The sequence below is a fragment of the Dermacentor variabilis genome, chromosome 5 (genome assembly GCF_050947875.1).
Source record: "Dermacentor variabilis isolate Ectoservices chromosome 5, ASM5094787v1, whole genome shotgun sequence".
NCBI lineage: Eukaryota > Metazoa > Arthropoda > Arachnida > Ixodida > Ixodidae > Dermacentor > Dermacentor variabilis.
The window spans coordinates 58,571,495-58,584,132 of record NC_134572.1 but is presented as its reverse complement, the minus strand read 5'-3'; positions in this window follow the sequence as shown (position 1 = coordinate 58,584,132).

Sequence of the window (12,638 nt, the reverse complement as noted above, 5' to 3'; positions counted from 1 at the left end):
ACGAAGTTGAGACCTCTCGTGACCTCATTTATAATGCACTGAAAAGTCCGTGCAGCGTTTTGCAATCCAAAAGGCATCCTCACATACTCGAAGAGGCCGAAAGAGGTGGTAATGGCTGTATTCGGAACGTCAGCGGGTTCCACAGGAATTTGATGGTAAGCATTTTTAGGTCAATTTTAGAGAAGAGCGAGCCCCCAGCCAAGTTCGATGTCAAGTCTTGGGAGGAAGCCTGACCCGAGCAAGTGGATAGCGGTCTGGTAAGGTGTGAGCGTTCAGAGCGCGGTAATCCCCACATGGGCTCCCGTCTCCAGGATCTTTCTTTGGCACCATGTGGAGTGGCGTTGCCCAGTTGCTTGAGGAAGGTCGTGCTATGCAGAGTTCAAGCATGTGCTCAAACTCGCGGCGAGCGATGGCGACGCGGCCTCCAGATAGTCGGCGAGGCCGAATAAAGACAGGGGGTCCAGTAGTCACGATGTGGTGAGTGATGGAGTGCTTTACTGGTGACTTTAGTATGCGGCTTCGTAAGATTTGGAAAATCAGCGATGATTTTTACGTTCGACGAAGCGGGTGCGAGAGCTCAAAAACCGTCGGCGAGGCGTTAAAGAGTACGCCGTTAATGGAGAGGCGCGTGCTGAGATCGATGAGGAGATGAGCACGCATGTCTACCGCAAGGTTGAAGAAATTGAGGAAATCAGCGCCGAAACAGCTTGCGAGACATCAGCAAGAATGTAAATCCTGCGAAACGTACGGCGCAACTCGATGTTAAGTCTAAGAGACCGTTGGCTGTATGTGTGGATGACGTAGTTGTTTATCTCTTGGAGTGGGCAGGTCTGTTCTTTGCGATGGTGATCTGCACAAGAGGCTGGTATGACGCTAACCTGGGCTCCTGTGTCAACAAGGAAGCCATTACCACTTGCCACGGTCAGTGGCCGCTCACAGCATGTCCTGACCGTGTGCACGGACGGGTGAACTTTGGAGCAGAGCAGTTTCGTGCCGAAAACGTGGTGGTATTCAGCACACAACCGAAGACGAGCTGTCGCGTCGCCCGTTGGATGGTTGAAACTCTGGAGAGCGCGGGGTCGCCGACGAGCGACTCCGTGACCGGAATCTCGTCGAAAATCAGCGGCGTGAGAAGGACGCGAGGTCATCCAGACGTCTGACAAGGGCGTCCAGACGGCCCTCTTTGTTCGCGAGCACAGGGGCTGAGGCAGTAGACGGAGGCGGAGGCGTAATGGCGCTGAGGCTAGGGGTCCGCGAGTAGTCGGCAACTCGGTCAGCCAGTTCAGCGAACTTCTATGATGGCGCATCACCCGCCGCGGCGAGAAGTGGGACCATGTCCGGAGGGAAGTACTGGAAGAACAACTCGTGCAGCAGCTTGTCAAGCGCGCCCGGTAAGCGCGCGCGCAGCGTCGTGGACTGTCTCGTTGAGGTTGAACGGGGCGCCGGGATCCGACCCACATGGGCGGCAATCCATATGACGGTGTGGTGTCTGAGGATTCTGGGATCAGCGCCGCGAAGGACGCGTGACGCCTGGTCGGCGATGACCCCTCTCTTGAACACTTTGATGGCCGGTCTCGAGTGACTGAGTATTATCTTTCGCTTGTCGTTGAGCATTGCCAGGGCTTTGGCCAATTGCTCTGCCATCTTGGGGAGGCGTGTGAGTTCCGTGGCGGCGTCGTCCGCTTTCTTGGTTATGCGTTAGAGGAATGCGATCGCCCGGGCTAGGCTAGGTCGTCCGGGCTAGGAACACAATCGGCCCGGGCCGATTGTCTTCCGGATGTACGTTTCGCGGAATAGGTGTGATCGTGATCAGGTTGCGGAGCTCGCGGGGCTCCGGCCTAAACTCCGGTGGATCCTGGGTGTTCAGTGGGAAGTAGCCGAGCTTGTGGAAGATGTGGCGGCCTGTCTTGGTCGTCTTCAGTCGTATCATCTGTGCTCTCTCCTGAGCCTCAACGATCTCTTCGAGTGTATTCTGCACCCCGAGCTCAAGGAGTCGATACGTCGGCGTGGTGATCAGGAGCCCGAGCGCCCGCTTCACTAGCTTTCGGATGAGTGTATTGAGCTTGTCACGCTACGATTGTTTCCACTCGCGCATTGCTGCGATGTAGGTAAAGTGACATAGGACGAAGGTGTGTACGAGACGTAGCAGATTGTCTTCTTTGTGGCCCTGATGATGGTTGGCCACTCTGCGTAAGAATCGTATCACGTTGTCCGTCTTTGTCGTCAGCTTGTCGACCGTTTGAATGTCTGATCCCCCGTCTCAATTGTCATTCCGAGCACTCGGATGGTGTCGGCCCTGAGGATGAGACAACCGTCTCTGGAGCGGACGGTGATGTGGCGTTCGATCGAGGGTGTCTACCCCTTGGGCCTTTTGCCTCGTCGTTTGGTACAGTACAGCAACAGCTCTGATTTGGCGGAGGAGCACTTGAGGCCCGTGTGGTCGAGCTAGGACTCGGTGATTTCGACTGCCTCCTGCAGAGCGGATTCGATAAAGCCGTCCGGCCCTGCGGAGCACCAGCCGGTGATGTCCACATATACCGTATGGTTGAGGCCTTGTATCTACGAGAGGCCTTCGGAGATCCCAATCATTACCAGGTTGAACAGCGTCGCCGAGATGACGGAGCTCTAGGGGGTCTACGCTGTCCGAACTCGACTTTTTCCGACATGAGGTCTCCGGCCTGGAAAACAGCCTTGCGACGGGTTAGGAAGGAGCGGACGAACTCGTAGAACCTGCGCCCGAGCCCTTAGTCCACGATCGCCTTAAGCATTGCTGAGTGCTCGATGTCATCGAACGCATTCTCCGAGTCGAGGCCGAGTGTGGCGCGGGTGTCCCAAGTGGTGATGTTACGCATCAGGTAACTTGCCCGACTCCCCCCCCCCACGCCATTGATAGCGCCCGTGAGCTACACAACCAAGGGGTCGTTTAAGTTTCGCAGGAGCTTGTTGGTTATGCCATCGAGGCCCGGGGCAGAATGGCCATTGAGTTCGCAGAGAGTCCGGCGCATCTCTTCGTCGGAAAGTTCAGCGTCGAGGAGAATTCGGCGGCGTCGGTGTGTCGGTACCTGTGTAATTGGGATGTATAGGGTTGGTGGGCCTGTGGGTATCGGCAGGCACTATGCACAAGCGTCTTGACGGCGTCATCCGGTGAAGCGGTGCCTTTGGCCTGGTGAGCGAGTGGCGCTGGCTCGTGCGGGTTTTGGTCCCGTTGTGGACCTGTGCGACCGACTTACAGACCTCGTCCGACTGCTTTTAGGATAGGGTGCAGCAGTGTTTCGTAACGTTCTTGTTCAGTTCTGCGATGCGTTTGCGGAGCGTGCGGTTGGGACGCTGGCTCTTCCATCATGTCAGTTGAGACTCGAATCTCTGGACACTGGCGGCTTCCTCGGCGTGCCGGACGGCCCACAGTTAATCAGCGAGGTCGTGGCTGACCAGGGCCGCCTCCCAACGCACCCCTCGGTTGGAGACTTCCATGTCTACCCCGTTCGTTGAGGACTCCTGCTGCTCGCTACCGGTGCATTCCCACAGCATGTGCTGCAGCGTTGCTCTGGCTCCGCCCGCTTTACAATCGTCGGATGAATAAATGTCGGATAGCAGAGTTGAGGGATCGCTGGGTTCGGATATGTGTGTGTCTACAATTGCTTTCTGGCAGCCACCTGTTTCTTGTTTAGTTTTACGTGAGTTGGTGGGTATCTACATCTGTTCATACTGTAGTGCGGCGTGATGTCTCTCAAAGGAGTCATGCCATCCCTCCACGTCCACTCCCGCATCGCTCTCGCGGTGGGCGGGACGTCGGTATTGCCGGCGGGCGCCGCGACTCGGCATGTAAGTCCTCTAGCCACCGCGTGGGCCGGCTCGTTGCCCGGGAGCGAAGGATCCGAGCGGGAGGGGGTCCATGCGAGGAAAATGCCATTTTTGCGGCAGATATTGTAGTCTTAAATTTGGAGAATGCGGGCCGCTTTGCGGGAGATTAAGGTAAAATATTATATTAACTTCTCATACTTACGCGATTTGCTCCACATCTTGGATGCATTATACGACAATAATCGTACCTGTTTGTCATCATCTGCCTTATCCTAGGCCACTCTCTGCATCCAAATGTCCTGAATTGGGACCCATTACAATGTTTCGACGGCTTCCCACTCGCTGTGACATGGTTGGAAAAGACTTTTCTGACAAGCCTGTCCGGTCCCCCCATGAAGACACCCAGACACTTCTAATTCCTTTAGCCAAGATGGACGTTCCAGGGAGCTTCATCTCCTTGCTCGTGAAAAGGCATAAGTTTTCTGGGGTTCTGCAAGTGTCTCCGATTGCCCACTGCGTAAGTGGACCTGTCACTTTGACTACAAATGCCGTCTAGCCTTTCCCGTTGGAAATAACGTTGCTGTACCGATTATGGCTTGGAGTGACATTCATCAACGCCTACTCTTACCGTATTTAAGGGGCGATTGCACGGTGTGTGCGATTTCTTTACGTGCGGGCAAACAATTCAGCACTGATTAGCATCTGTCCTCTCTCTCCGCGCAAATATAAAATGGCTGAGCACGACACAATTTCCTGAGTCAAAGATACTCGGGCACTATACCCGCCACTGGCGCCGAAAGTTATTCGTGCATTAGTACAGCTCTGCAAGTGAATCTGCCCGAATCCTCATATAGAGTTCTCTTATGTATTCTTCCTCCTGCACTCAGTGTTCACAGTCTCCCGCTTGTCATCTTACTATGCATCATTTCGCTTACTCCCTGCATAGAGTAGCAAACAGTACGCTCGTCTTGTTGACGTCGCTGCCTTTCCTCTCCTTCATTTTGTTGTCTCTCTCTTCCCCTCTTCTCACTCATTGTAACCCTATGCTACCCTCGGCTCAGACTTCCTTCCTTGACTGCAATTGTAGATGTCTAGTGAAGCATCAGTGATCCTTTCTCTGCGTCAACCATATGCGCAATTTTACTTGATGGTCTCGGCTAATGAGCGTAATATATCTTTTAATTCTAACAAGTTATATAAAACACCATAAATAACGGCTCTGTGCAGATTTACCTACATGGACACAGCAATTACAGTCTCAGAAATACAAATGACATAATCATAGTCCGAAATAATAAGCTTGCTAGATTTCGACGCATCACGGAGTAATGTGACGCGGATGCTTTCTCGTCCGTGATTTTACAGGCAAGGCACATGCGTCTAAGCGAATGGTCCCATTAGACTTTTATATTTCATACCCTCCGTGTACTTTTGTAACCAGTTTCAAGCGGCCGCACTAGGTCGAATCTTCGACCAATCGTATCACATCCCCTCCCTGGCAGCCATATGCATGGAGAAGGCCTTTAGTCTTTCCGCTTCCTAAACTGGTTGACCAGAAGCCAAGCTACTTCGCATCCCCGAAATTTGGCTGCTATGGAAGACTATGGAACTAGGATCTAGCAGAGGTGAGATAAGGCTGAAAAGAAGCCTGGCCATATAACAGCGCACGCACGCTGTCGTCCGTTAACGCCTTCCGGTCGCGTGCTCCTGCTGCAACTAGTGCTCCCAAATTACGAGGTCGTAAAAATCGGGCCATTGATGCCTACTCCTGTACATTTCCCAGCCGGCCACTGTGTTATTATGTAAATACGAACACGCTGCGTAATATATGCGCAGCCTTTTGGCCACACATACGCATGCAAGATGGAGCTCGAAGGAGAGCCGCGCGGAGAATTGCAGTCGTAAACCAGAAGTCGTTCGCAACTTCGCCATTAGCGTATTCGGCGGCTCCTAGTCGTGACGCCAATCACGACTGAGATACCTACTTGCGCTAAAACCGGAGACGCCTTCGACCTTTACGTGGTCACACAGAGGGAAGAGTTTGGTTGTTCACTAACATTAAAAGTCGACAAGGAATCGAGAGCGGTTAGAAGGGCCTTAATGTTTGTGCTAACTTACTCTAATGAGCCACAGCTATCAGCAGTATTACTTCCTCGATGAAGTCAAACCTTCGCTATGGTGGGTTTTTGTATAATGGCAGCACTCTGAGTGGCAGCAGATTTGCTATAGAAAGTGTATCATGTAAGGGGAGAGTAACATACACGCATCGCGAAGTTGATTAAGTCACATAGATATTATTAAAGAATATTTCCCCCTATGCGCGCGGCTCATGTGTAAGGTACATTTGCTGCCGGTTTCCATTCACGCTGAGCCTGAAAGCGTTGCACTTGCCAAATGCCCAGGAGAAGGACGTTTCTCAGAAAGAGAACAGCGACGGTTACATGGGAAGACACGGAACAGCTCTTTCTGAATTGTGCTACCAATGACAATGCTCTGAAGAATACCGTTTACTCAAAATGATTTATTCCATAATGTAGTAATGCACCTGCGCACTTTTCTTATATCATGTATTCCCAAGCATCATCATACAGAGTGCTCTTTCTTCCTTGCATATTTTATTTGTATGCTTGAAGAAAACGGTAATTGTACTGGTCATTATAGGGATCTGTGATACAGCGAGTAGGAATGCAAAACTGCTTCTTCAAAAGGGAACATCGGAGGGAATTCGTCGCGATGGGCCCTAATATTTTTCACAATGCGCATCTTTTATACTAGGCACTTATTTCTTTCTCTCTAAGCCCTGGTCTCGATCTTTTTGCCATCTGCACTTTATTCACAAGCACACACATACAAACTATTGTCTTGCATGTCCCAGAAAAAAATAAACTGTCTTATCGTGCAAAGCTAAGTTTTTTTACAGAAGCTCCAGTGGCTAACCTTGCCATCTTTATCGATGGGGAACAACTGGCGAGTTACTCCAGCTTCTTCATGCAGCATTTTTAACCAGTAATGAAGACAGATTAGCACAAATATCCGAGCCACAGTGCTAGTGCTGTTCATCATCAATTAATCTCTTGAGAGGTTTTTGCACTTCTTCAGGATCCAATAGCCTAAGACGCCGTTTTTCATTCGCTAACATCCCAGCTTTGAATTTTCTTGAGACGAAAACCTGCGTTTCACTCTAGGATGCATTTTACATTATAATACTAGCCTTGAAGCACCGCTATGCAGGAAGGTGTCAAAAAGGAACTTCCCACAAAAAGATATGGTGAAAAAATTACCCGCGCTGCGACAGCGCTCCTATTTTCGCATATTACTGTCATTTACCGATGTGAAGATACTTCTCGGTTTGTGATAACAAATTAATTGTCTTGCTGTGTCATGTCCTTCTTCAACGAAGTGCCCGCTATACACACTATGAATAATTTGTTGAAAGGATTAGAATAATTCACAATGATGTAGAAATCATTTAGGAACGAATAGGAAGCAGGAGGAATTAGATGTCATCTAAGCAGGGATACAAAAGGCTGGAAAATCATTTACCATGTTCTGCAGAGGGTCCGGTAATGGAGTTTGATACACCTCAAATCTATCACAAACTTGAAAAGTAGAAATGAAAAAGAAACAGTAAAAGACATAAAAATCTGCTATAACGTTATAGAGTTGTCCTAAAGTCATCTTCTAGCGAAACACTAGCTCCAATGAAAGCATTCCCGTCCCTCAAATGTTCAATATACCTTCAAAATCACAAATATTGCGTAAAATGCCTGGTATTATATATATATATATATATATATATATATATATATATATATATATATATATATATATATATATATATATATATATTATTGTAAAACCTTGACGTCGTTTCTTGGACCATGCAGTATGAGCACAATGCCTTTAAAATGAGAGCCTATAATATTCCCGGTCACACACAAGATCAGCTCTGTGATATATCAGTGCCAAAAAACGGTTTTGTACAACTATCAGCCTTAGGCGAAGCGAATAATAGCCATGCCACAGTGCAGTAAAGGTAGAAAAACGTGATTTGTATGAAAGGCGCATCCGTGTTAAAGAAAAAAAAAGCTCGAGGTGATAGGTAAAATACCTTTTTTTTCTGCCGTCTTAAACGTTGCGACAGGCAGGCAGGCAACAGTCTCGAGGAAACAAATACGACCACCACCGGCCTGTCACCGTAACACTTCCAACGGATAGGAATATGCTAGTAGGCCATGTTACTTTCCTGTACACCTTGTTCCATCTACACTCAGAGCCATTGCGTAAATACGAAAGAGCAGTATTGATCGAGAAACGGGACCTTATCATCTGAACTCACCACAGTCCAATAGTGACGGCTGAAGGCGACTCCGTTGCAATAGAATATTCGAGCTCGTTTCGTAAGATGATATTTTGAAGGCGTTTGATCCAGTTTACAAAGAGAGCGGTCCGCATGGAGGACGAGTAGAAATGATGCCGCGTGATACTTGACTTTTTACAGTGAAGCTGCATATGACCAAGATCCCGGGATTTCTTCATCTCTCACGACAGACAATTCAACCAACCACCCCGGTACACGCGTGTGGCATGCGCCGTTGGGTGCCTTGCAGCATCACCAGATGGCGCTCACCTTACGCAACCGCAGCAGCGGCGGCGTCGGCGATGCTGGGGAAAGAAAAGAAGAACCAGAAAGATGACCTTCACACATAGCGTTAGCCACCAGCGTTTCCAGGTAAAGATACGCTGCACTTGACGGGAAGCGGCCACTGCAGTATACGAAGTAGGTAGTGACGCCACTGCCCTTTGATATGTAAAAGAAGAAACCGCTAGCAGATAGTTTCATTTGTGTTTTGATAGCGCTATGGAAAGGCCTCGCATAGTTGGGATCCCCGAAGAGCAGCGTGAATACGATGAGTGGCGACGGGAACAGCAACATCAGTATGAACAACGGCGTCGTGCTCAGGCTTGGCAGGAGGCAGTGGTTCCTTGCCAAAGCAAGCCCCACATAGTTAGGACGCTCGAAGAGCAGCAGGAATACAGCGAGCGACGAATGGAACAGTGACGTCAATATGTGGTGTGGCGCCGTGCTCAGGCTTGGCAGGGCCCAGTTCTAGTCTATACGCCACCCCAGTTAGTCTCTCAGATCAGGTGTACCACAGTTTCGCTGGCCAGCCACCTTCACAGCGTGAATTGGAGCTCGTTTTTATTTCTTTATTGCCTGTCTGTTTCACTATAACTGCAGTATAAGAAGACAGAACTGTTATATTATTTGAGGCGTTATTCTACGCTTCAACTAAGGCGCGTGCTTATCTTTGCCTGATATTTACGCGTAATGGAAGGTTTCTTAAAGTTGGCACTGAATCCTATATTTTCAATGTGGCCTTTAGCTCTCATATTAAAATATATTCAGTAACATCCTTACTATTATATCTGAAAGGCCCACTGCTACAGCTGCTGAGGAAAACAAGAGATTTGCTTTAGCTGTGCAAATGCCAGGCCGTGCAAGACCGTAATAACTGCATGTGGCTATCCAGTCAACTCACGATGTGATGAGGAAAAAGAAACAGAAATATACCGGTTATTTCAGCGAACACATTCAAAATTTTTAAAACTTGTCTGTGCTTGATAGGACAAGTCTAGTACATCAGGTGGTCTACTCGAAGAGGCAGACATTACTTGCACAAAAATTGAAATGCATAATCAATTAATTAACAAAGAAACACAACTTAAGTTTAGAAATTCTAGCCGAGGAGTTTACAAGGCGGATCCACTTGAAATTATTTTTCAGGATGACACCAGTCTCGAAATGGTAATTTCCGAATTTTGCGGCAAAATGTATTGGCATTATAGTTACATTTACGCTTAAATGCATAAAACGTCGTTTAGAACGACAATGCATTTTTATCGCAAGTTTGACGGTACATATCTCGTAAATGGTGTCATCCACATAATTCTATTCAAGTCGATGAGCCTTGCAGTCTCAAGAGCTAGAATAAAAATACAGTTGCATATAACCCTAACTTTCTAGCTCCTCAGGAAACCTTGTTACATTGGGAGTTCAAGAGCATTTCAAAGTAGCAGTGGGCGTCGGTAATGACTTCGCTAAGGAGTTATATTCATTAAAGTGGAAAAGTCCAAAATGTATAAACGAAGTATGCATTAAGCCAGACACTCTCCAAACTAATGTTTAATTTTTGCCTGCCATCGCCATTGCAGTTGCACATATGAAATGCCACCAGCCCTAAAAGAATGAACTCACATGTTAAAAATGCAAAGTATGCACCACAGCACGAGTTCTGCGCGATACCTTTGCGTGCTTATCCGAGGACGCGCATGCCGTATTACGGGCTGCTAGTGTCTTGGTACTGCTAGTGTCTGTTTCAATAGAAGCGTCAACAAAAAATTTTAAAACGTTGAAGATGTGAAGCAGTTTTGTTTATCTTGACATGGTGAGATTTTTAGCGTTCCCCCTAATGAACTTTCCAGGGTTGTTGTTTGAAATTACAAGTTCATGCCAGCACCTCCGTCAGCAATATCAATGCAAACCTCTGTTGTGCTACCATTCTAGTGAGCGCCTGCGAAACTGTTGAATGCGCAAATGTGTTCCTAGGTGAGCTAGACGTTCTCGGAATAACGGCGTTCAGAGTCTCTATATGTGCTAATCTATACACAGATTATCTACGCGTCTTTGTTGTGCCAAGCGTCAAGTCTGACAACCGCAGTTTCACACACACACACACACACACACAAAAAAAAACTGGATCCTACGATGCTTCATTGTGCGTTGCGAAACGCGCGTAGCAATAACTTTTAGGCTTGGGAGAAAATCTACTTTTATGTTAATCGGTTACCTCACATTAAAAAATGTTGCGCCAGCTGCTCTCTAAACACCATGATAGCCCCAGATTTCAGTCGTTCAAATAAATAAACAAATAATAACTTCAGTCAGCCGATGAAAGTTTATGACGTCAGAACTTCGCCGAGATTTACAAATTAGCCATCTACTTAGGATATGCAGAGCAGATATATATATATATATATATATATATATGATAAGAAGCCAACAAGCACTGACGCCAAGGACAACACAAGCGATATTTCGGGCCCCTCTATATATATATATATATATATATATATATATATATATATATATATATATATATATATATATATATATATATACTGCCCACGGAAGTAGAAACACTATGAGAGCGTAGAGCAGATAGCAGAAAAATTATTAATTAGGCCAAGCACTGTATGCTAATGAGTTGTGCATTGCACCAGGCTCAATAACACAATTACATGACGTGGACAAGATGCTAACAAGATTCGTACTGAGCAACTGCTAGCAGTGCCCCCTAGCAGAGGCATGCAGGGTTGTAACACCCGTCAATGAAAGACAGAATCACATTTAGCCACGCGAAGCTTTGGCATACATGGTGCGTCAACAAGTGCGCACTAAAAATTCATAAAGGTGGTTTGACACATGCAGGCATAATTCACGAGCGAGGGGAGGATATATAGGGTGTCCCAACTAACTTTAACCAAGCTGATCACGCCGTAGGAATTATCATTGTATCTCGCTCTGCTTTCTAAATGTTTTCTTTTTTCTTTGAACGGCTCGGATAACCTTAGCTGCGACACAAGGTACGTTGTCGTATGCTGCCTGAAGCAACGTCAATCCAAGCCAATGGTACGTTTGTGCAGCGTATAACAAAGATTATCGTTTGAATCGTCTCAAGACACCAGCATCTGCAAGTGAAGCAGGGCATATGCGCTCAATGTCTGCGTGTTTTAAGCGTTTTACATGGTATTCGGAAACTTTCGGCGTTCTAAGTGCTTTGCAGTAGTACTAAGATGCCTAGAACGGGGGACGCGGGCTTCTATATCATCGTTTATGCTGTCGCGTACCTTTATGTCACTGTTCCTAATGCAGGTATTGAAATCAAGCGTTCTGACCCGTTGCTGCGCTTTCTACGTTAATGTATGTTGTGATTATTGCAGTCGCGAGGCTACCAATAACGGAGAGCGTGTGCTGCTCGAAGCCGCCCCAAATTCAGACAACGACAGTGATGAACCACCGGTGTATTGCTACGCCTACGTCCCTTGACATGAACAACCATGATCAAGGAGGCTAGCGAGATAACGCCCAAACATTGCTTCGGAGGTGAGATGAAGGGTAACGAAAGTTTGCACCACAATTCACTTCCTGTAAAAACACCAAATGGGTTAGCAACGGTGATCCGTTTGGTTTGAAGCGGGTAACCAGAAGTGCACGTGTCCTTTGTGTCCAGAAAGAAACAAAGAATACGAAAGAAGCGAAATAGTCATGGGAAGCTACTCGTTTAAAATGGGCGAAATAACCAAGAAAATTGATTTCGTTTATTAAAGTAATGATGGGCTTGGCGGAATGTGTTTGTTGCAGTAAGGATATTTGGGCAGCAGTTGTTTCAATACGACAATCTGTAAAGAACAGATATGGTGACTGGAACGTCTGTAGCGCGTTGTGCACATGCCTGTTACGTATACGCCGACTAGTTATATGTGTGCTGTCCTTTGTTTAGTCGTGTCGGGTGGTGACCTAGTTTTCGCAACACACTAGCTGTGGGAGACCCCAAGGGAAGCCTCTTCTCCGTTATAATGCAATTTTCCTCTTTCGTGGTTTCATAGTATATTTATGGTATAATCAGCCCCTGTAAGTACAGACGTAAGCGAAGGTGAAACAGGCATAACCAAAGGTGAATCATAGACAAGACAGCGCAACATTAGGATTCCTAGAGGGAGTCGATAAATCAAGCCCTTCAAACCACTGTTTATGTCATAAAGCATTTCTTAAC